This window comes from Symphalangus syndactylus, chromosome 6 (assembly GCF_028878055.3).
Source record: "Symphalangus syndactylus isolate Jambi chromosome 6, NHGRI_mSymSyn1-v2.1_pri, whole genome shotgun sequence".
Taxonomy (NCBI): domain Eukaryota; kingdom Metazoa; phylum Chordata; class Mammalia; order Primates; family Hylobatidae; genus Symphalangus; species Symphalangus syndactylus.
In genome coordinates this window covers 71,339,617-71,360,536 of record NC_072428.2, presented here as the reverse complement: position 1 = coordinate 71,360,536, position 20,920 = coordinate 71,339,617, and the positions used below count along the sequence as shown (strand labels likewise).

The following is a 20,920-nucleotide window of genomic DNA, read 5'->3' as shown; positions in this document are numbered from 1 at the left end:
TGATAGATAGATAGATAGATGATGATAGATAGATAGATAGATAGATAGATAGATAGATAGATAGATAGATGATAGATAGATAGATGGATAGCATTTATTCAAATGAAAGGAACATTCAGGGTCTGTCAAGACAGAGAAAACATATAATAATGTGAATAGGGAAAGTTAATATAAAGAATGATTAATTATAACAGCATTTGAGCAAGGAAATATTGTCCAGTAGAATGTAAGGAGAAGTCTAAATAATACGTGATGAGCACATATAAGGAATTGCCATTGTTTCCAGGGTGAAGTTGGAGTAGCCAATGAAGAGTCCCCTCACCCCTTGGCCTCACTGAATGTTAAGAAGTCGCTGTGCTGTTGCGCTTGAACAACTTGCTTTAAGTCCACACTTCAGAGCTCCTCAGAAACTTGCCTTCTGGGCCACTTGTAAAGCTGTTTACAAAGAAATGTCATGCCAGACAGGCTCCACTTCAGATTTGGCAAAGCGCAGTATCAGGAGAAGCTCGTGGCTGCTCAGTTCTCCTGGCCACCATGAACTTCCGGAAGTGGATGCTATAGCAACTGCCTGAACTACACAATCTGGGCATTGGTGTATCCCTGTATGCCCTCTGGGCCAGACACTGGAGGTGTCATTTCCAAAGCAGATTGGAAGCGCTTTTTTTGAATTTCTCTCCAATGCTTTCTACTCACACAGACTGACATCTTAACACGTGGCAAAGAAAAAAATATTTAAAGAGTCCAGATCTATTTATGTAAACAATCAAGAGTGAGTTTGTAGTGGAAAACCCAAAGTTGGATACATGGTGCATAATGATATATATTTGTTCATTTTCTGCTGTTGTACACTTGGAATGATTTTTGTGTTTTGATTTTGTGAACATGTCTCCTAATGTAAATAGCCAATAGATTCTCTTTCCAGACAGTATCTTCCGATAACTGGAATGTCTGCGTTATAAAATTTGTGGATGTTAATTCTATTGGGCAATGCCACAGCGCTTCAAAGTAATTTTATTTGTTTATATTTCCACTGACAATCATGTTATACAAAATAATAGAAGTATAGATGATTGTGGCAAGTTAAAGAAATACAAGGCACTCACCCTTACTAGAATCCAAGGCATTTGTGGGAAGAACAATTCATACACTTAGCACCAAATACATCAAGTACGTTTTGGAAGACATCGAGAGGAGTGTAACTACTTTCCTGTAGTTTATCAAAATCCCATAATAAGGTTAAGCAGGTAGGAATATAGGCACATTTCCATTTCAGAAAGCATTCTGGCCTAGATAGAATAGAAGGATATCAACCCAGGAAGAGAACAGAACTAATATTTTGTGTGTGTGTGTGTGTGAGACAGGGTCTCACTCTGTCACCCAGGCTAGAGTCGGTGGCACAATCCCTGCTCAATGCAACCTCAGCCTCCTGGGCTCAGGCAAGCGTCCAGCCTAAGACTTAGCTGAGGTTACAGGCATGCACCCTCATGCCCGTCTAAATTTTGTATTTTTTCTGGAGATGGAGTTTCACCATGTTGCCTAGCCTGGTCTCGAACTTCTCAGCTTGACCGGTCAAGCCACCTCGGCCTCCCAAATTGCTGAGATTACAGGCATGAGCCACCATGCCAGGCCCCACCATCTTTTCTCATGACAACTGCTGTCACTTAGACTTTACTATCAGAAAATATAAGACTACTCTCATCCTTTGGGTTTCAGCTTAGGTGTCATTTCTTTTAGGAAGACTTTTAGGATGACTGTCCCTTCCTTTGTATCAACTACTAGACCATGAGCTCCTTAAGGACTTAATCTTGGGTTTTTTTTTACCCTTTTTTTACAAATTTTAATTTAATTTTTGGGATACATGTGCAGAACGTGCAGGTTTGTTACAATTTTGGCTCCAATCTCTACCAGTAAGGAGAGTCCATAGCAGACACTTATTTTGTGAGTAGTCAGAGTAGTGCACATAAGAGACCTCCTGAGACATTCTGTGCTTTGAAAAGCAGAGCTGCACTGCACACTAGGATTTCCACAATGCCTTTGTTATAGGGTTTGGCCGAGCATGCCCACAGGCCTTTTGTGATGTCATTGATAGAGGGTTGGACAGTATGGTAGATGTAGGACAGTGTGCATATTATTATTCAAAAAAGTGGACCAAAGCCTGCACAATACTTGAAGGCTTTGTCAACTTTCAATCAATTCTGCCAGCATGCAAGAAGCGTCCCCTCAAAATATTGTATGTAACACGGTGGCTTAGGAAGATACTTTGGCAACATATTTAATGTCACTGAAAGGAAAACAGTTTTCGGAGACAGACTGCCTGGTTTCAAACCCTAGTTCTCCTACTTAATTTGAGTATGCCTATGGACAAATTATTAAACTTTCCTGTTCTCACGTTTCTTAATCTTTAAATGAGTATAAAATATTATTTATCTTATGGGGTTGCTGCAACAATTAAGCAAGTTAGAACATGTGAAGCACATAGAACAGTTTTCAGCACAGAATTGGTGATCAATAAATGTCTGATATTTTCACTTGAATGACAGAGTATTTTTTGGTTAGGTAAGGAAATACTGCCTTTTCTCTCTTACCTACCCTGCATGATAACACACTTGTAGTAAAATAGATAACTTTTTCAGCTTCTAGCACTAAAATTTGCAACTATATTTTATTCTTTCATATGCATCTCATAAGTTGCTTATTGTTTATTTCTGTCTAATACAGGGCAGTCTACAAAATGTAGAATCAAATTTTTATTGAGAAGTGAGAATACCAGAAAGTCTTTCTTCTTTACACTTAGGTAGATAACATGCAACATCTTAAGTAGTGTTTGAATCTGTTTTCAGAGAACAAGATTTGTGGAAAAGTCTGCATATATATGTATCTATTATTACCTTTTCTTAACGTTATTGGATATACTTTTTGAAGCATAATGCTGGTGAAATGACACTTCAGAAAACATACTAATTTGCAATGCCATGGACTGATTAAAAGACAGCCACTTCATCTTTTTCTAGGATATGCTGGCTTTTATGAATTTTATAATTTTTTAAATGTCTCTTCAAATGTAAATGGTGACTTTTATATAGATTTCTACTTTTTCAAATTCTAGCAAGGTTTGTTAATTTTAAGTTTATAGAAATGACCTAAATCCCCAAACATTAGATAATTTATGAATACAACTATGTATAAACATAGTTGATTTATGTATAAACATGTATCTATGTATAAACATGGTGATTTATTAAATCATGGTAAAAGACAACAAAATCTGTTAGTATGGCAACCGTGTTACAAATAACTTTCATGCACTATTAAAGATAATTATGGACATAATTATTGTGTAAATAACAGCCAGGTGCCATGGCTCATGCCTGTAATCCCAGCACTTTGTGAGGCCGAGATGGGCAGATCACCTGAGGTCAGGATTTCGAGACCAGCCTGGCCAACTTGGTGAAACCTTATCTCTACTAAAAATACCAAAATTAGCCAGTCACGGTGGCAGACACCTGTAATCCCAGCTACTCGGGAGGCTGAGGCAGGCAGGAGAATCACTTGAACCTGGGAGGCAGAGGTTGCAGTAAGCTGAGATCGCGCCACTGCACTCCAGCCTGGGTGACAGAGTGAGACTGCATCTCAAAAACAACAAAAAAAAAAAAAAAAAAAAAAAAAGGAAGGAAGAAAGAAAGAAAGAAAATAGATCAATAGATCTAACCAACTGGCAAGGGCTCCCAAGAAGCTGCAACTTCCAAGTCACTAAGGAGAATGGTGAATTGGCGGCCACGCTTCCATTAACTGCATTTCTGGATTTTCTAGTGTAGAGTGGCAAACCTAATACATATCTTCATTTTTTTTGTTATTTTAGAAGATAATTAATTGTTGATTCATTCTTGTTAATTATTATAGGTGAAATATTGGCTATTTCAGAATGTGAAAGTGATCTCTCTAATCATCTGAATTGACTATGGGAAAAAACTTTCTTAATTAAAAATAATAGATATTATTTACATTTAATATATTGGAAGGAAGAGTTTTGATATTAAAGTTAAAAGGACAAATTTAATGATTCATAATTTTAGGAGTTGACAGTCCACTCTGATTAATCAATCTTAGATAAAACCTACTTTATTTATAATTGTCTGAGCATACTTCTTAGGTGAGTTTGGAGGCAGGGAGTATAGAATAATACCATAGATACTAAGTGTCTTTCATATATTATCATCAAGGAATCATTGAGAGAGATAGAATGACAGAGACAGGATGACATTCAGAATGTGCTTCTTCGTTGATTAGCTTATATAAGTGACTCAGAAATCATCCCAGCTTTTACCCTCCGCCCAGGCTTTAAGCTTGTCTAAGTAACTGGGAATGATTGAGAGCACGGCTTGTTTAACAAAAATGTCATGACGACTGTTGTCTCATTTTCTCATTTGCATCACGGTTGTTCATATCCATAAGTTTCATACCCGTGAATTCAACTAATCTCAGATAAAAAATATTTACAGGGAGAAAAAAGCAGCTGTACTAAACATGTACTTCTTTTTTGTCTTTTTTTTTTTTTTTTTTTTTGAGACAGAGTCTCACTCTATTACCCATGCTGGAGTGCAGTGGTGCGATCTCAGCTCACTGTAACCTCCGCCTCCTGGGTTCAAGCTATTCCCCTGCCTCAGCCTCCCGAATAGCTGGGACTACAGGCAGGTGCCACCACGCCCTGCCAATTTTTTGTATTTTTAGTAGAAACGGGGTTTCACCATGTTAGCCAGGATGGTCTCAATCTCCTGACCTCGTGATCTGCCCGACTCGGCCTCCCAAAGTGCTGGGATTACAGGCATGAGTGACCGCGCCCTGCCAAACATGTACATATTTTTAATCTTCTTGCTGTTACTAAACAGTATGGCATTACAAGTATTTATACAGCATTTACATTGTATTAGGCATTCAAAGTAATCTAGACATAAAGTATTCAGGAGGATAGGTTTAGGTTACATACAAATCCCACACCATTTACTAATAAGAGACTTGAACATCTTAGGATCTTGGTATCTCAGGGAGTCCTGGACTGAATCTTCGATGACTATTGAGGGAAAACTTTATAAATCCCGTATGTTTGCATTTACTATGTCTCAGTTTGTACTGGAGCTAACTTATTAGACATATTGGACAGAGCTCAAGTAGACAAGGAAAATTGTCCACCAGCCTTTTTTTCCTTTTCATCGGGACAAATAAAAATAAGAGAAAGAAATTCTCACTTTTTTTTTTAATTTTCAGAAACACGGATTCAGATGCCCTGCGAGTCTTCCAGAATGAGCTCATTTGCTGCATTTGCCTGAAATACCTCATAGACCCGGTCACCATTGACTGTGGGCACAGCTTTTGCAGGCCCTGCCTCTGCCTCTGCTCAGAAGAAGGCAGAGCACCAATTCACTGCCCTTTGTGCAGACAAATCTCAGAGAAGCCCAACTTCAACACCAGTGTGGCACTCAAAAAGCTGGCTTCCCTAGCCAGACAGACCAGACCTCAGAACATCAACAGCTCACACAATATCGGTGTGCTCCATGAGGAGGCTAAGGAGCTCTTCTGTGAGGCTGACAAGAGATTGCTCTGTGGGCCCTGCTCTGAGTCACCAGAGCACATGGCTCACAGCCACAGCCCAATAGGATGGGCTGCTGAGGAATGCAGGGTACGTGATGCCGCTAAGGCAGTTTGAATTATGTAGATTCCCAAATAAGAATGATGAGGGCCTATGATAATGACGGTGATGAGAATGCAGATGGTGGAGGTGGTGATAATTCCATGTCAATCATGATAACATAAATGTGTCCTTTCAATGTTGCTGACTAATTTGGCACTCTAATCATAGCTGTGTTGAGACTCCACTAAAGGAGGTTTCCTTAGAAACATTGTTCAAACATATAGAATGGAGCTGTGGAGCAGGTGGCCAGCACCAAGAACACTGTTCAAAGTCGGGTTATATAAAAGCCAGTTTCTCAGAAAATTGATGATATTATCTGAAGGGTCCCTTAAAACTCTCTATTATGTTTCTATCACTTTTCACATCCCAATGATTAGAACCAAATGTGTTTAATTTGGAAAAATCTGACCACTCCACTCTAACTTAATTTATGTTTCTTTCAATGACAGCCTTTTTTTTATTGATAAGGGGATGAAATCTACTATACTGTCTTCATTATTGCTAAGCTTCTTGCTTCTTTTGCAGGAGAAACTTATAAAGGAAATAGACTATTTATGGAAAATCAATCAAGAGACACGAAACAATCTAAATCAGGAAACTAGCAAATTTCATTCGTTAGAGGTAAAAATGAAAATGTTTTCTTTGTTTTTATGCAAATAAACACACTGTTAGCTTATAATTTTTAGCTAAATTCAAACTACCAGTTGAAAGACAGTGATTTCATCCACAGAAAATGTAGTGATTTCAATTAATATAATAGGAATTGCAAACAGAGAAGCCCACACAAGCTAGCCAAATTAATTCTAGTATATTGGATAAATGGCATGATGTGTATTCTAGTTCAAATTTGAAGGTTGGTATCAATCTTTTCAGACACCGCAGATGAGACAACATTTCACTAAGTTTGGGAATGAGGAAGGTGAAAGCAATAGAATAGTATATAGAGTAAAAATAAGGTAAAAGTAAAAAGAAACTGCATAATACGGTGTATGGCTAAATGTTTTTTAACATGTAGGTGAATCAGACAGGGAAAAATCCTAAAAGAGAGATTAATAGAGGAAATAATTGACTCAATAACAACTGTGAAGAAGCATCACAGTGATAGAAACCAGGAGTCTTTATATAGGTTTGATTTAAAAAGGGAGAGAGAATACAAACATTGACAAAGACGGACAGAAGAAGATAGAAAATGTTCAAGACTGCTTGCAAGAGTGAGGCAGAAAGTTTATAAGTTGCTTGATTACACCCAGCATATAATTATTTGAAGTTTTCTATTGAGAGTGAGAACGTGTAATCCTTTTAACCAAACATCTCTGCAGCACTATGTGTCATTAAGGAAGAGGATAATCAGTATTCAATATCAAAAGATGCATATATTTCTAGAAGAGGAGGAGCAACTGCATCTGCAGGCACTGGAAAGAGAAGCGAAAGAGCTTTTCCAACAACTACAAGACAGTCAAGTGAGAACGACCCAACATTTAGAAGGGATGAAAGACACGTACAGAGAGCTGTGGGAGACATGCCGCATGCCTGACGGGGAGCTGCTCCATGTGAGGAGGGAGGGTCCATCCTCAGAGACAGGAAGCCTTTGCTGGACAGTGCTGCCAGGACATGCAAATATCACCTGCATATGTCACTGCTCTAAGCTAAGTGACAAATGCTGTCTGACTTCCACCATTACGTTTCTCCATTCACTTATTACTGCATACTTTGGTAATCTTTGGGAAATTTTTGCCATCTTAGCTGATAGCATATAACAAAGTTCTCTTCAATATAATTTGGAGTGCTATCCACACAGAGAGATCATCCAAAATCATTAGAACTCTAGGCCAGGGGAAGGTTAGTAATACTCCATTTACATGCCCTAGTTCATCCTCACTCTGATGTCCCAGACAGCAGTGATTTGCTGAAGACATTGAGGGGTTTCCCCTTGCCTGGGCAAGATTTCTCAAAGCTGCTCATCAATGTCCATGTACTGTTTCTCATATGGTTCTCTGTTTTGTTTTAAGAGTTGTCATGTGTGGTCAGAACTTTCCTTGGAAATAAGATTAGGAAATTAATGACACTGGAAGCCTAGATATCCTTGCTTTACTCCACCATCTCTTGCTGAGCTCCTTTCTTCCTAATGCCCACTGATGAAGCTTTCTATTGTTTAGTTGAGGTTCTGTTATTAATGTAGCCTTGAATGATTCCTTAGCAGGAAATAAAAAGATATACATTATTAAAACACTAAAACAGAAAGAAACAAGAGTGTGAGAAAAGATGCAGAAGGAAAAATCTCTCATAATTAACATTATCTTTTTTTTTTTGCAGGATGTGGGAAATGTATCAGCAAGATGAGTTTACACTAAAAACAATGCTATTTCTGAAAATTTGTTCTCCTGTGAATGAAGGGGATGTATGCATTTTGAGGACTAACATCGTTGTCAGAGCTATTTCAAATTTTGTTTCAAAAGAGGGCCTGAGGTCTTCTTCTCTTTGGTCTGGAAAATATTCATCTTAAAATTTGTATGAATTAAAATATACATAAAAACACTTTGCCATTTGGAAGTTTTTTCTCCCGATCCATCCATCCTGACCAGCCATACCCCACAGATCTTAATACAAAATTACTCTGAGGAATCATAGAGGCATCTTCTACTCTAGAGGGGTTGGAGGTTAAAAAAAAAAAAAAAAGACAGAGGGAGGAGAGAGATTCCCTAAGGATGGGCTGAGGAGGGATGTTTTGTTCCTAAAAGCATCAATGACCTGGGCCTGCCCCATCACCGTACACCCAGTTCTAGGAAAGACCTCAGGAAAATGGTTGCCTCAGGACCCTCACCAGCAGGGTTCTCAGGCTGGAATTAGACTCCTTTGATTTGCACAAAAGATTAAAGCCTTTTGTCTCAGTGAACATTCTCTGTTACACACTGACTAGCGTTAGTGACAGTTGCAGACTGAGGTCCCAAAGTTTTTGTCTGGGTTTTCTGCTCTCTGAAATATTCCCAAGATTTCTGCCTACCCTCAGGGGGTGTGATGGGCAGAGGGAGGCAATGACTTTTTATGACTTTAGAAGTTGTGTAATGTCTGAGAATAACATATCTGGAGAAATTGGGTTTTTATGGAAGTAAAATTTAGAAAAAGTAACATCCTTATGGCCCCTAGAGTGTGGAATAAAATGTACAACCAGTTAACCAAAACTGGCAGAATTCTGAGGAAACATCTTATATGAAAATGTGATATCTTCGTATGACTGTATGATTAACTCTGGGCTTGGAACTATAGCTGAGGCCATTTTTTTTGCAGGACTGATTTGGCACAGATGCAACAGCCCCAGCCAGTGAACCCAGAGCTCACTTCATGGCGCATAACTGGAGTCCTAGACATGCTCAACAACTTCAGAGGCAAGAGCCAGCTGCTTCACAGTCCAGCCTCAAATTATTTCCTTATTGGGTCCCTTGGTTGAGGCTTTTTCCATTTAAGTTTTATTAGTTTTGACATGTAGTTAATACATACTTTTCCAAAACATGTGCATCTTCTCTACCTGCATAGTAATATTACAATGATGAAAACTCAATTTCCTGACTTACAGTTTGATGAAAATGTAAAGAAAGATACACACTTTATCTGCAGAATAAGAGGACAAAGAATATTCAGATCATGTAGTTATGAAGACACTAGTTCTCATAGTGGCATCAGTATTTCCTGTTTATTCAATTTAATTCAATTTTGAAGGCTTAGATTTGTCATAATGGTTTTTAATTCTTTCTATTCAATGTGCATTTACATGCATTCTACAAGTAACCTTTATTATTTACAAAATCAGAACATTTTGATCAACAAAGAAAATGACTGAAATATCCATAATCAGGACAATTCTAATGCCATCAGATACATCTCAAAACAAGTGAAAAGTGAGGGATCTGTGAACGTGGCTGAACCATGTTAGGCCCATTCTAGAGAGCAGGTCTAAGTAGCAGAGGGCAGGAACCCAGAGTAGATTGAATCAGGAGCTAAACAGATAATGTAAAGCCAGAGTATTCTTTTCAGAAACTTATAAATTTTACGTGTGTAAATTTCTACCAAATTTTTTATGTTTGAGACTATAACAGGCATTACTTACATTCCAATAAATTCCCACATCACAGCAAATTGATGTCTACCTGTTGATGATCTTAAACACAAATAATACAAGAAGATTTTTCTACTGAAGAAAAAAAAACATTTTAGATATGTCCTGAAACAAACTATGCAGAGATAGACATTAAATCATTACTTCGCCCAGTTATATGGTCACATTTTTTCTCTGATTTTAAGGAATAATACATAATTGTATGTGCTGAAGAGGTGTAATAACATTTCATCTTCATGCATGCATGGGGCTAAACTCTCTTGCTTTCCTTCCTTCTGTATTTTCTTGGAGGAAGAGCAAATGAAGTGAATAATTGGGCACAGAGCCTCTGTCCCTCATAGCACTCACTAATATAATATTTTTTCCTTGTCAGTGGATAATGCTCTGAGCACGGAAATGATTCCTTGCTATATAAGCCTTTCTGAGGATGTGAGATATGTGATATTTGGAGATGACCATCTCAGTGCTCCCGTGGATCCCCAGGGAGTGGAGAGCTTTGCTGTGTGGGGAGCACAAGCATTCACCTCCCACAGGCATTTCTGAGAGGTGGATGTGACCCTCTCCTCCAGCTGGATTCTGGGAGTCTGTAGAGATTTCAGGACTGCAGATGCCAATATCGTTATTGATTCTGATGAAACATTTTTTTTTAATTTCCTCAAAAAGGAGCAATCACTGTAGTCTCTCCATCAACTCTCCACCTTTAATTCAGTATGTACAAAGGCCTTTGGGTCGGGTTGGGGTGTTTCTGGATTATGATAATGGATCTGTGAGTTTTTTTGATATTTCTAAAGGTTCTCTTACCTATGGTTTTCCTCCTTCCTCGTTCTCTTCCCCTCTGAGGCCTTTCTTTTGCTTTGGTTGTACATGAAAAGTTGGTTTCATGATGATTTATTGTGACCTCCCATATATGAGGCAAATAGTGTCCTAAGACCCTACGTGTGAGAGCCTGTGAGCTCATTGTAACTTCATGGAATGTAATTACTTTATGGTAATAAATGGGATAACCACCTTGAATGTGTACATTTGTTAATTAAGTTATTTTAATTAATAAATTATTGTGGAATCTTCACTAGAACATCAATAATTTTTTGTACTAGTTTTGTTGAAATTCATTCACTTACCGTGAAAGTCATGTTCTAATGTATTTAATTCAGAGATTGTTAGTATATCACACTTGTGTAGGCATCAGAGCTCTCTACTGCCTGTGCACTTTTAACACTTCCAGAAGAATCCCGATACACATTAACATTTATTCTCCATTCAACCTCCCCCATTCCTTGACACCACTTAATCTACTTTTTATGTTTTTGCATTCAGGTAAATAAAATCATACAATGTAAGTTCTTTTTTTAATCTGACTCCTTTTTCAGAGAGTATGTTTTCAGTTTGTACACACTGTAAATCATTTCTCTTAGTTGTATATTTGAACCAGGCTGGGGTAGAATAATGAAGTGGTGGATATCTTATCTTACAAAGAATAAAAAGTGTGCTTATTTCCTTTTTAAGTCTGAGCAAGTTAAGTTGACCTCACAGACTTTATCGTTTCTCAACATCCTAGTTATTAATCACATTTCAACTCATGCAACAGATTTTCAGTGCCGGGTTGCTCTGCTATTACATCTCTGAATATATTATATCAGATTATAATATTCAGAAAACTCTTATACTTATTACTACCAGATTGAAAATTCCAAAGGGGCAATGGCAGTATTTGTCTTCTTTGCTAATATATTACAATTATTCAACGCAACTTTTAGAATAGATCATACAGTAAATAAGATGAGTAAATGGATAATTAGAGGAGTTAACATGTATAAATATTATTCTAACATTAAGAAACTATTCCAAAATATAAGTAACAAAATAGGATAGAACATACTAATGAATATCTATCAAAAGATAAGAAATAAATTGATTTTCAGATTCATATCAAAGATAACACTATTATGTTAGGGTTTAAAATAATTGTAGCATAATTTTTACGGGGTTGATTTCAATTGTCTTAGGTTTTTTAATATAAACAATCAAAAGAGGAAGGTTCCTATATAAGATGATGGGGAACAGGAACAGGACTTAGAATAATGGAGGCTGTCCTTATTTAAACTGACATATAAATTTAACTACTTACTAAGCATAAAGTGGTATAAACCTTCTTATGCAGTAGAAAGAACAAACTTTGTTTACATTTTAAATAAGAATCCAGATGATAGAGAATGGAAAATTCTATAAGAGAATGTAATAGCTACGTCTCCTAGCACACCGGCTTATGTGCTGTAACAAAGACCACGAATTTGAAATGATTCAGAAGGTGCATTTCTCTCACATGATTGTACCAATATAGGAGTTGGTCAAGAAGAAGACTGACATCTTCAACAAGTGAATTTTACCTCTTTGTGCAGGAAACTTCCATTTATTACCATGTCCCATGCAGCAGGAGAGCCAGAAGAAACGTAGGAGGGTCAAGAGTATTTGGCTTTAAGGAAATCACCTGGTGTTTCTCACAGTGCTTTTATTCCTGTCCTATAGGTTCAAAATTAGGCAGATGGGACACTAAGTGGTAATGTATCTGGGAATGCTGTTTACACTCTAAACCTTATTTATTCTTATCATTTGATTCAGAAAACAAATTAAATGACTGGAACAACTGAAAATAACCCAAGAGATTTGTTCAATGAAACAAAGCTGAACCTCAACCAAATAGATAAGCTGCTGCCTAAGGTTAGCACCAGTTGTTATTCAAGAGTGAGTAAACCCTGCTTTTTACCACTGTCGAGGTGTCCAGTGTCGTCCTTTTTAGAGCCTGGCTAGCTGAGTGTTATGTGTCAAGAAACATCTTATTTGTATTTTAGTCCCTTAAATGAACGATTTTGATAGAAATGATTCTCCCAATTTTGAAGATACTTATCAGAAAGATTCTCTTATTCCTTCACTCTATATCACGTAGACTATAATAAACTGTCTCTCTTCTGCCTCCACATATTTCATGCAGAACATTAGGAGTTAGCAGAGAGAAAGCTTCTCAACAGCTTCTTTTGGACTCGCTGCCTTTTTCCAAGTGATCTGAGATGATAAAATTATTCACCTTAGGGCTCCAACCCGGCACTCCTTTTTGATTTTCACCTATGTTTTGTGAGTTTTTCTGTTGATGCTACAACTCTATGCAACAGTCAAGGCCTCATAATTTAATTACATTATTTGTTGCTAGATTTCAAGGAAAAATTTGTTCCTGACATTCTTCTAATTTAGCTCACATTCACTTTGTCAGGAAGACAGAATTAGCTACTTTACGATCACTTAGTATTTGACTCTGATTTTGGAAGATGAAAATGTTTTTGTGTCTATTTACCACATTTTCTTAGCCATTTAACGAAGATAATTTTATTCTGTTGATTCTCCTAGAGATACTTAATTTATTTATTCTCTTCACCTGTCAGAATTTATGTTAGAATATCACCAAGACTTACTTACAATTGAAATAAGTCTAAGAGAGACCACTAACAACACTGTCAATCATTAATACAGAAATCTTTAACTTCCTGAGATTTTTATCCCTGAAAGAAGTTATTTATGAATAGCCTGGTTATAGTTTCTTTTAATACAAGAATTTTCACTCTTCTGTAGTACAAAAAGTAAAAACTGATAAAGAGGATAACTTGGAAAAAATTAATCTAACAAAACTGAGACACATTCTTGACTAGCACTTTATTTCTGTACTAAATTTAGGAGATATGTAAATGGCAGGTTTCCTAAGTGAAATGAGACAGACACACAGACAAAAATACTTCATGGTCCCACTCATATTTGAAATCGATTTTTAAAAGTTCAATACATTAAAAAATGGTGGTTACATTCATGGGAAGAAAATAAGTAAATGAAGGGTAACAGTGGTAAAGGTGCAGTAATGTAGAATAAATGAATCTGATGTACAACCTGTAGGTATATTAGATAATCTCGTATTGTTTTTGGGAAATATTCTGAGGGACTAGATTTTTGGCGTTCTTATCATAAAAAAGAAGCACAGCTAAGTGATATGATCGATTTGTTAATTTTCTTCATTATAGTAATCATTTCCTTATGCACATGTATCTCAAAACGACATATTGTGCACCTTGAAAATATAAAATAAAACAAATTAAAACATAAAGATAATTTTGTTCTTGCATGTAAGCCGAAAATAAGTGAAGACTGGGTCAGTAATAACAATGCTTTGCTGAATTAAGAGAATTCTAATAAAATATTTTTAGTTGGAAAGCTATCTGTATTAAATAAAATTGATCTAAAGCTCTTTACAGGGGCCATACTTATAATCCCAGTGCTTTGCGAGGCCAAGGCAGAAAAATCACTGGAGGCCAGGAGTTTGAGATCAGCCTGGACAACATAGTAAGACCTTATCTCTACCAAAGCATAAACAGAAAATTAGCCTTGAGTGGTGGTGCACACCTGTTGTCCCAGCTTCTCAGGAGGCTGAGTTGGGAGGATTGCTTGAGTCCAGGAGTGTAAAACTGCTGTGAGTTCTGATTGTGACATTGAACTCCAGCCTGAGTGACAGGGTGACAACTTGTCTCAAAAACAGCAACTAATTCTTTTTGGTAGTCATTTTACCCGAAAGGTATAATTCTTTCTTCTACAATTAAATCCGCATATGTCTAGGCCAGCTATATCAGGTAGAGCTTGTCCTCTAGTGCTTATATCTATAAAACAAGTAAGATAATTATAAGGAGGCTCTAAGCAAAACAATTTTTTTCTCATTCTGGACTTTGAGGTCTTAATTCTTAGACTAATTTTCTGTCTCAATAGTGGATATCACCCTGAAACTTAATTTGTCCAAGCACCTCACATATCCTGAGATTTTACAAAACATATAGTTCATAGGATCAATACGTTCTTATGCCTTAAAAGTCTCCAGGCATTGAAGGATACTACTATGTGGAAACTCGGGCCTTCTACTGCATTACTGAAAGAGCACATTTGAGACTCACAGCACTGGTTGCAGGAGTCTGTTAACAGGTCTGGACAATGAGTAATGTCAGTCTGGATAATTCTGAGGAAGGCTTTCTGCCTTGTTATAAGGAGGATAATCACTGGAGACTCTAGACAAGTTCCCGGTCATCATTCCAGCATTTAGTTGCTGTTTTTGTAATCCCAGCACTTTGGGAGGCCTAGGCAGCTGGATCACTTGCGATCAAGAGTTCAGGACTGGCCTGTTCAACACGGTAAAACTTTGTCTCTACTTAAAATACAAAATTAGCAGGGGGCGGGGGCGGGGAATATGCATTCGAAGGGAAGGAGAACATACTTAACATGCCATTGGAAGGTGAAATTCCTAATATTTGAGAATATTGTTGACAACTATGTTTAATTCTCAGTATAGAAAGATGTACCCTTTGAATGACATTAAAAATTCACTAGAAGAGTGAAGACTAATAGTTAAAATGTCACATAAGTAACAACAGTCTCAAAACAAAGTGTTCTAAAAGGTTAAAGTACGTATATGAGATAGAGGAGAGAATAAATAACAGTTAATTAATTAGACTTTATTATGTGAAAAGACTTTTCTAAAATTCTTCCATAATAATTGAAGATATAAATTACAATAATTAAAGTATACAAAAAATAAAAGCATTAAAATAGTGAAACATTTAAAAAAGGGTAAATTTGAAAATTATTTAATTTTTAATCTCAAAAATCAGAAAGTGATTTTATCAATGTCCTAAAAAATTAAAATAAAAACAAACAATAATGTAAAAGAAGTGAGGTTTCCCCCGGGCTGGGGGGGAGTTAGGGCTTCCTGGGGACACAGAAGCAAGAAGTAGGGACCTTGGCGCCCACCAGGCTTTCCCAGACAGAGCCTTCGCCCCACGCCCACGCCTCCCCCCCGCCCACGCCTCCGGCCGATTGTGTGGTGCTGCTGGCTGGGACCCAGCCACAGGGTGACGGGGCGCGCTGCATGACCCCGCCACCGCTGTCCCCACTCCTAGGCACACAGGTCTAGGAGGATCTCGCTGACTACAAAGAGTTCCAGGACTTCTCCAGTCTGCCCCACACCCGCAGCATCTCCTGGGACGACTCTTTCTACCCTTTCCAGGACCAGGAGGAGCACGGCGTCCAGGGCGTAGAGAGCGTCCTGGAGGAGGGCGTCCTGGAGGAGGGCGTCCTGGAGCAGTGGGGCTGCTGCAGACTCTGGTGCGGCGGGGGCTGAACTTTGAGAAGGCGCAGGAGACTGATCACAATGGCTAGACTGGCCTTAATGTCGCCTGCTACCACGGCTTTGTGGATATACCGTGGTGGCCTTAGCTGAGTGCCCCCAAATTGACGTCAACTGGCAGGACAGGGAAGGGAATGCAACCCTAATCGTAGCTGCACAGGCAGGAGCTGCCCCTGGCCCCATGGGCACAGTTGCCTTAGACACTGGCTCTCAGCCTTGCGCTTCCTGCCTCAGCATCACCTGGACTGGTTCATTTGAGCTTTAACACAGATCTGGTGGAAACACAGGCTACCAGGCCCTGCCCCTGGAGTCTTTCTTTGAATAGGCCTGGGTTGGGGCCCAAGAATGAGCAGAAGAACAGGTTTCCTGGTGAGGCTGATGCCCCTGGCCCAGGGATCCCACGTTGAGGACGGAGGGCTTCGAGGTTTTCCTGGCTGATGATGGCCAGGAACCCTTCACAGTAAGCATTGAAGACCAGCAGAGTCCCAGACCCCAGGAGAGATGTCGTCAGACGGACACAGAGGCATCACGGAATTAAAGTGAAAATGAAGAAAGGAGCTGAGGATGTGTTTCATGACTTTCCTGCGCTGTTTTACTAAAGAGGCTGTTCTGGCCCAGTCAGGGCATGCTATCATCACCAACTACTTGTTGAACTATGTCCTGGGTCTTGACCTTGAAGGATGGACGCGTTAGGTTGCAAAGCCGCCATGCAGGGTCGAACCCATCGCATCCGAGCCCTGAGCTAGCAGGGGCGGGTGTCCACGCGAGGGCCCCGCCGTGGGATGTCGCCAGAGGAGTGGCCACTTACACTTCTGCCTCATGCAGAGGCTCCTGGAGCGCCCCTGCCAGGAGCGGTTGGGGGAAAATTACCAGCTTGAGCTGCCTCCGCTCCAGGGCACGAGCTTGCAGAGGCTGAGGGACTGCGAGCTGTCCGCGCTGACACCGCGCTCCGTGCCTGGCCCGGAGGACCGGGGCGCCCTGGACCACATGGTCAGGATGATCACCAGCCTCTAACAGCCCCGCCGTGGCCCTCGCGTGCCAGACCGTGTGCCCCGAGTGCTCCCTGTGCGTGGGGAAGAGGCGGCTGGCGATGCAGGAAATCCTGGCGGCTCAGGAAATTCTCGCGGCGCGGCGGGGGATGGGGAGGCAGGCGCAGGAGGTGAGTGAAGCCGAGGGCACAGAGCAGCACAAGCGGCCCTGCCAAGTGGCCGCGGGCTCCCGGGAGGGCTCCCCAAGAGCCGGCCTCCCACCTGCCCTGCTACCGGGGTCCTGGGGCTCTGCCGACCCCGCCCGGCGGAAGGCCAGCCTCCTGCCCCTGCAGCGCCTGCGGCGGAGCAGCTTGCTGCCGGGCATGGTGCCCCGGGTCCGCCTCAGCAAGGCGCCCTCGCCCACCTTCCAGCCCCAGAGGCCGGCGCAGAAGGGCAGCACCAAGGTCAGTGGCCACCTGCGGATACCCAAGTGGCCTTACAAGGTGGCCAAGGAGGAGAAACCGGGGGCTGAGGAGGCCCAGAAGAAGCGCCAGGCCAAGGTGCAGGAGAAGCGCCCGCCGCCCTGGAAGAAGAGGACGTGAGAATCCGCGGGCGCTTCACACGAGTTTCGAGGACAGGGTGAGGCGGCGGGGCTGGGCACCATGGCGGCTCCGGGGACCACCAGGCCACGGGCGTTTCCACGCTGTCTTTCTAGGATGCTCCCAGGAAGGGGCTGGGGGATCCACATGGATTCGCCTGACACCAGCCACCCTAGCCATCAGTACACATAGAGGGCATGTTGCCTAAAAGGCTCCCTTTAGAGAACCTCAATTAAGATTTGTTTAAAGATCAATTTATGAGGCCGGGCACGGTGGCTCACGCCCTTAATCCCAGCACTTTGGGAGGCCGAGGCTGGAGGATCACCTGAGGTTGGGAGTCTGAGAGTAGCCTGACCAACATGGAGAAACCCCGTCTCTACTAAAAATACAAAATTAGCCGAGCATGGTGGCACATGCCTGTAATCCCAGCTACTCAAGAGGCTGAGGCAGGAGAATCGCTTGAACCCGGAGGCAGAGGTGGCAGGGAGCCAAGATCGCGCCATTGCACTCTGGCCTGGGCAACAAGGACCAAACTCCGTCTCAATCAAAGAAACCTCAATTTATTAAAGGGTATTTTCTGTTTAATTTTGTATTTTTAATTGTTATCCAATTTGCCAAGTTTTACAAGTGACAGGGCCCCTTGTATCCAAGGCAGTTTTAATACACTTGCCTGAAGACCTTTCATTTAAAATACTGTTTCTAGCAATAAATATTTATGATATCTGTAGGAGTTTACACAGAAATCATGGGATTCTCTCCTTTTTGGCTGTCTGTTTTGGTCTTTTCTTCTCATTGTGGGTGCACGTGCACACTGGATGTTTTTATTAGTTAGATTAAGTGATGCCAGATATTTCTATTTGATGGAGGGATTGACTCATTCAGCCACATGATCAAGTGAGAAAGAGATATCATATTTTATTGTATCTTTTTAAAAAGTATTATCCATACAGTCATATATTGGGGACAAACATTTATCATCAAATTACAAAACAATGCAGAGATAAGCATGTATGTATTGCTAGAATTAAACTCATTTTAATCAAGGAGTTTTAGATAAACTGGATACAAAATCTCTAACATATTAAAAATAGTTATGAGGGCCGGGCGCGGTGGCTCACGCTTGTAATACCAGCACTTTGGGAGGCCGAGGCGGGCGGATCACGAGGTCAGGAGATCGAGACCACGATGAATCCCCGTCTCTACTAAAAATACAACAAATTAGCCGGGCGTGGTGGCTGGCGCCCTTAGTCCCAGCTACTCGGAGAGGCTGAGACAGGAGAATCGTGTGAACCCGGGAGGCGGAGCTTACAGTGAGCCGAGATTGCGCCACTGCACTCCAGCCTGGGAGACAGAGTGAGACTCTGTCTCAATAAATAAATAAATAAATAAATAAAATAAAAAATAAAAATAGATATGAGGAAAACGTGTCATTTGATAAAATGCGGGAAATGTAATAGATGATTACCGGAACTACAAAATTAAGCCATATATGCTCTTAAGTAAATCAAATCCAGACATCCTTAAAATGAAAAAAAAGGATGCAGCAAGAGTAAGGAGCCCAGAATGATGCAAATTAAGGGAATGGGGGGAGGTGATGTTTAGAACAAGCAAAGAGAATACAATGGGAAGCAAATTTACTTTAGGCAAATTCTCCTGGAGTGGACCAGGAAGCCCTCTCTTCCAGACTCAGTTCCAAAGAGTCCCTTATGTGGGTATTTCTTTTATTTTTCCTTTGAGGACTGCACTTGGTGTTTAGTTCAACCTCATGCGGACCTCATGGAATTCCCAAGACTTGGGGCCTTGGCATTGTGGCACCTTCCTGCCACACGTACATAATTCACAGCATTACCAAGTCACCACGAGCTCCACGCTCACTTCTGTCAGCCCAGGGCCCAGCCAGGCAGTGTCGCATGGTCTCCCAGGCATGCCTTTCCAAGCCGGATATCCCTGCTGCGAAAGTTCTCAAGGCACTGGTCCGGGAAGCTGAGCCCTGGGCCTGTCCTAAAGCTCCACAGGTGACTGCACTGCAGCCCACATGGAGAGCTGCAGCTCTAACACAGGCATTTTGAGAGGCCTCAGTCGCCTTTAAGTGGCATTTCCAGGACACCCATCCTGAGCTCTCACAAATGGCTCCACATTCCCAAGGATGTCCTATTGTCATTGGAACAGCCAGTGTCAGGCAGCTTCTGCTCGGGCTGATGTGGCATCTGACCCTTGGTGGGTGGCCAGATATTCCTTCCCATTTCCGCCATGGGAAGTTGGCACTGGGAATGGTATGGAGCCCCCACGTCTACCCTAAGCCTTAGGTGTCTGCTGCTTCCAGGTCAAAAATGGACATTTCTGGTCCTGACCAGCTGCCACCACACTGTAACCGATGCTCATAGTCTCCAGGGATGTTTAGAACAGCAATGGCAGGACAGCAAACAACTGGCGATTTCTCCAGTTCCCACGCTGTTCCAGAGTGGGCATGTTGGATCCCTGTCCCCAATGTGTTCCAGCCTTACCCAGGTGCACACGGTACCCTGGGGCTAGCACAGGGCTTGTCAAGTAACACTCTTGGTGTCCACAAAACAGCTCCAGAGATACCTGCATTTTGAAAAGCCTGCCAAGCCAGCAAGTATAGGGCAGGACCCAGATTTCTTTGGCAAATCTGAAGGTGAGCTGGCCACTTGCCTGGTGAGTAGAAGCTGCCTTTACCTGGCCAGTGTATGCAACTTGAGAGAAAATGACAGCTTCATGGGGTGCTCTGGTGGGACTGGGAAGCCTGACCTCCCGGGGAGCTTTGTTATGGTCCCAGTGGAAAGACTGGATTTTGAAAACGCAACAGACCCAACTGAAAGAAGGGTCATCCCTGATTGGATCCCAGACTCTCCCTGATCTCTCTGGACTCGTTCTAGACGTGGCTTGCCTGTGGGCAGCCCTTCCCTTTGGCCCATGAGGCAGGTCCAGGTAGCTCCTGCAGCTGTGTGCCTGGCTACTGGCCCAGCACTTCTCATTTTCGCCATGTGGAAGCAGATTTGCTACTAGAGGAATTTTCCAAGTCAAAGGAAGTGTCGCCAAGCCTCTTTCCTCGACCTATGGCGAGCCCATGCCCTTGGTTTCTTATTCTCTTTGGAGTGGGCAGCAGAGGGGACAAGCCGGCCTCCAGCCAGGCTCAGGGAGTGTGGGGAGGGCAGGGAGAAAAATCTAGATGATGAGGAACTGGAGCCACCTTGAGGGGGGTGTCCTGGGGTCAGTGTCAGGGTGATAAGATGAGCCAGTTTATATTTAAGCAACATTATTATGTTCAATTATTTTGGGTAAGGGATTCCTCAGGGGAGGTGTGGTCATCTGGTCCCAGAGGGGGAGTGA

The 20,920-nt window shown here is 41.3% G+C and overlaps 1 protein-coding gene and 2 pseudogenes across 1 annotated transcript in view; all 3 read left to right on the top strand.

Annotated features, from left to right (window-relative positions):
• The first annotated feature begins 968 nt into the window (after positions 1 to 968).
• LOC129485317 (putative tripartite motif-containing protein 64B) lies at positions 969 to 10,721 on the top strand (annotated as a pseudogene).
• Positions 10,722 to 12,428: 1,707 nt separating this feature from the next.
• Positions 12,429 to 18,154, top strand: LOC129485316 (ankyrin repeat domain-containing protein 33B-like; annotated as a pseudogene).
• The window catches only part of LOC129485315 (N-acetylated-alpha-linked acidic dipeptidase 2-like), a 61,181-nt gene continuing 57,364 nt past the window's right edge, over positions 17,104 to 20,920 (top strand). The window contains exon 1 of the mRNA XM_055284672.2: positions 17,104 to 17,161. The gene's annotated coding sequence lies outside the window, so the exon portion shown is untranslated. The remainder of the gene's footprint in view (positions 17,162 to 20,920) is intronic.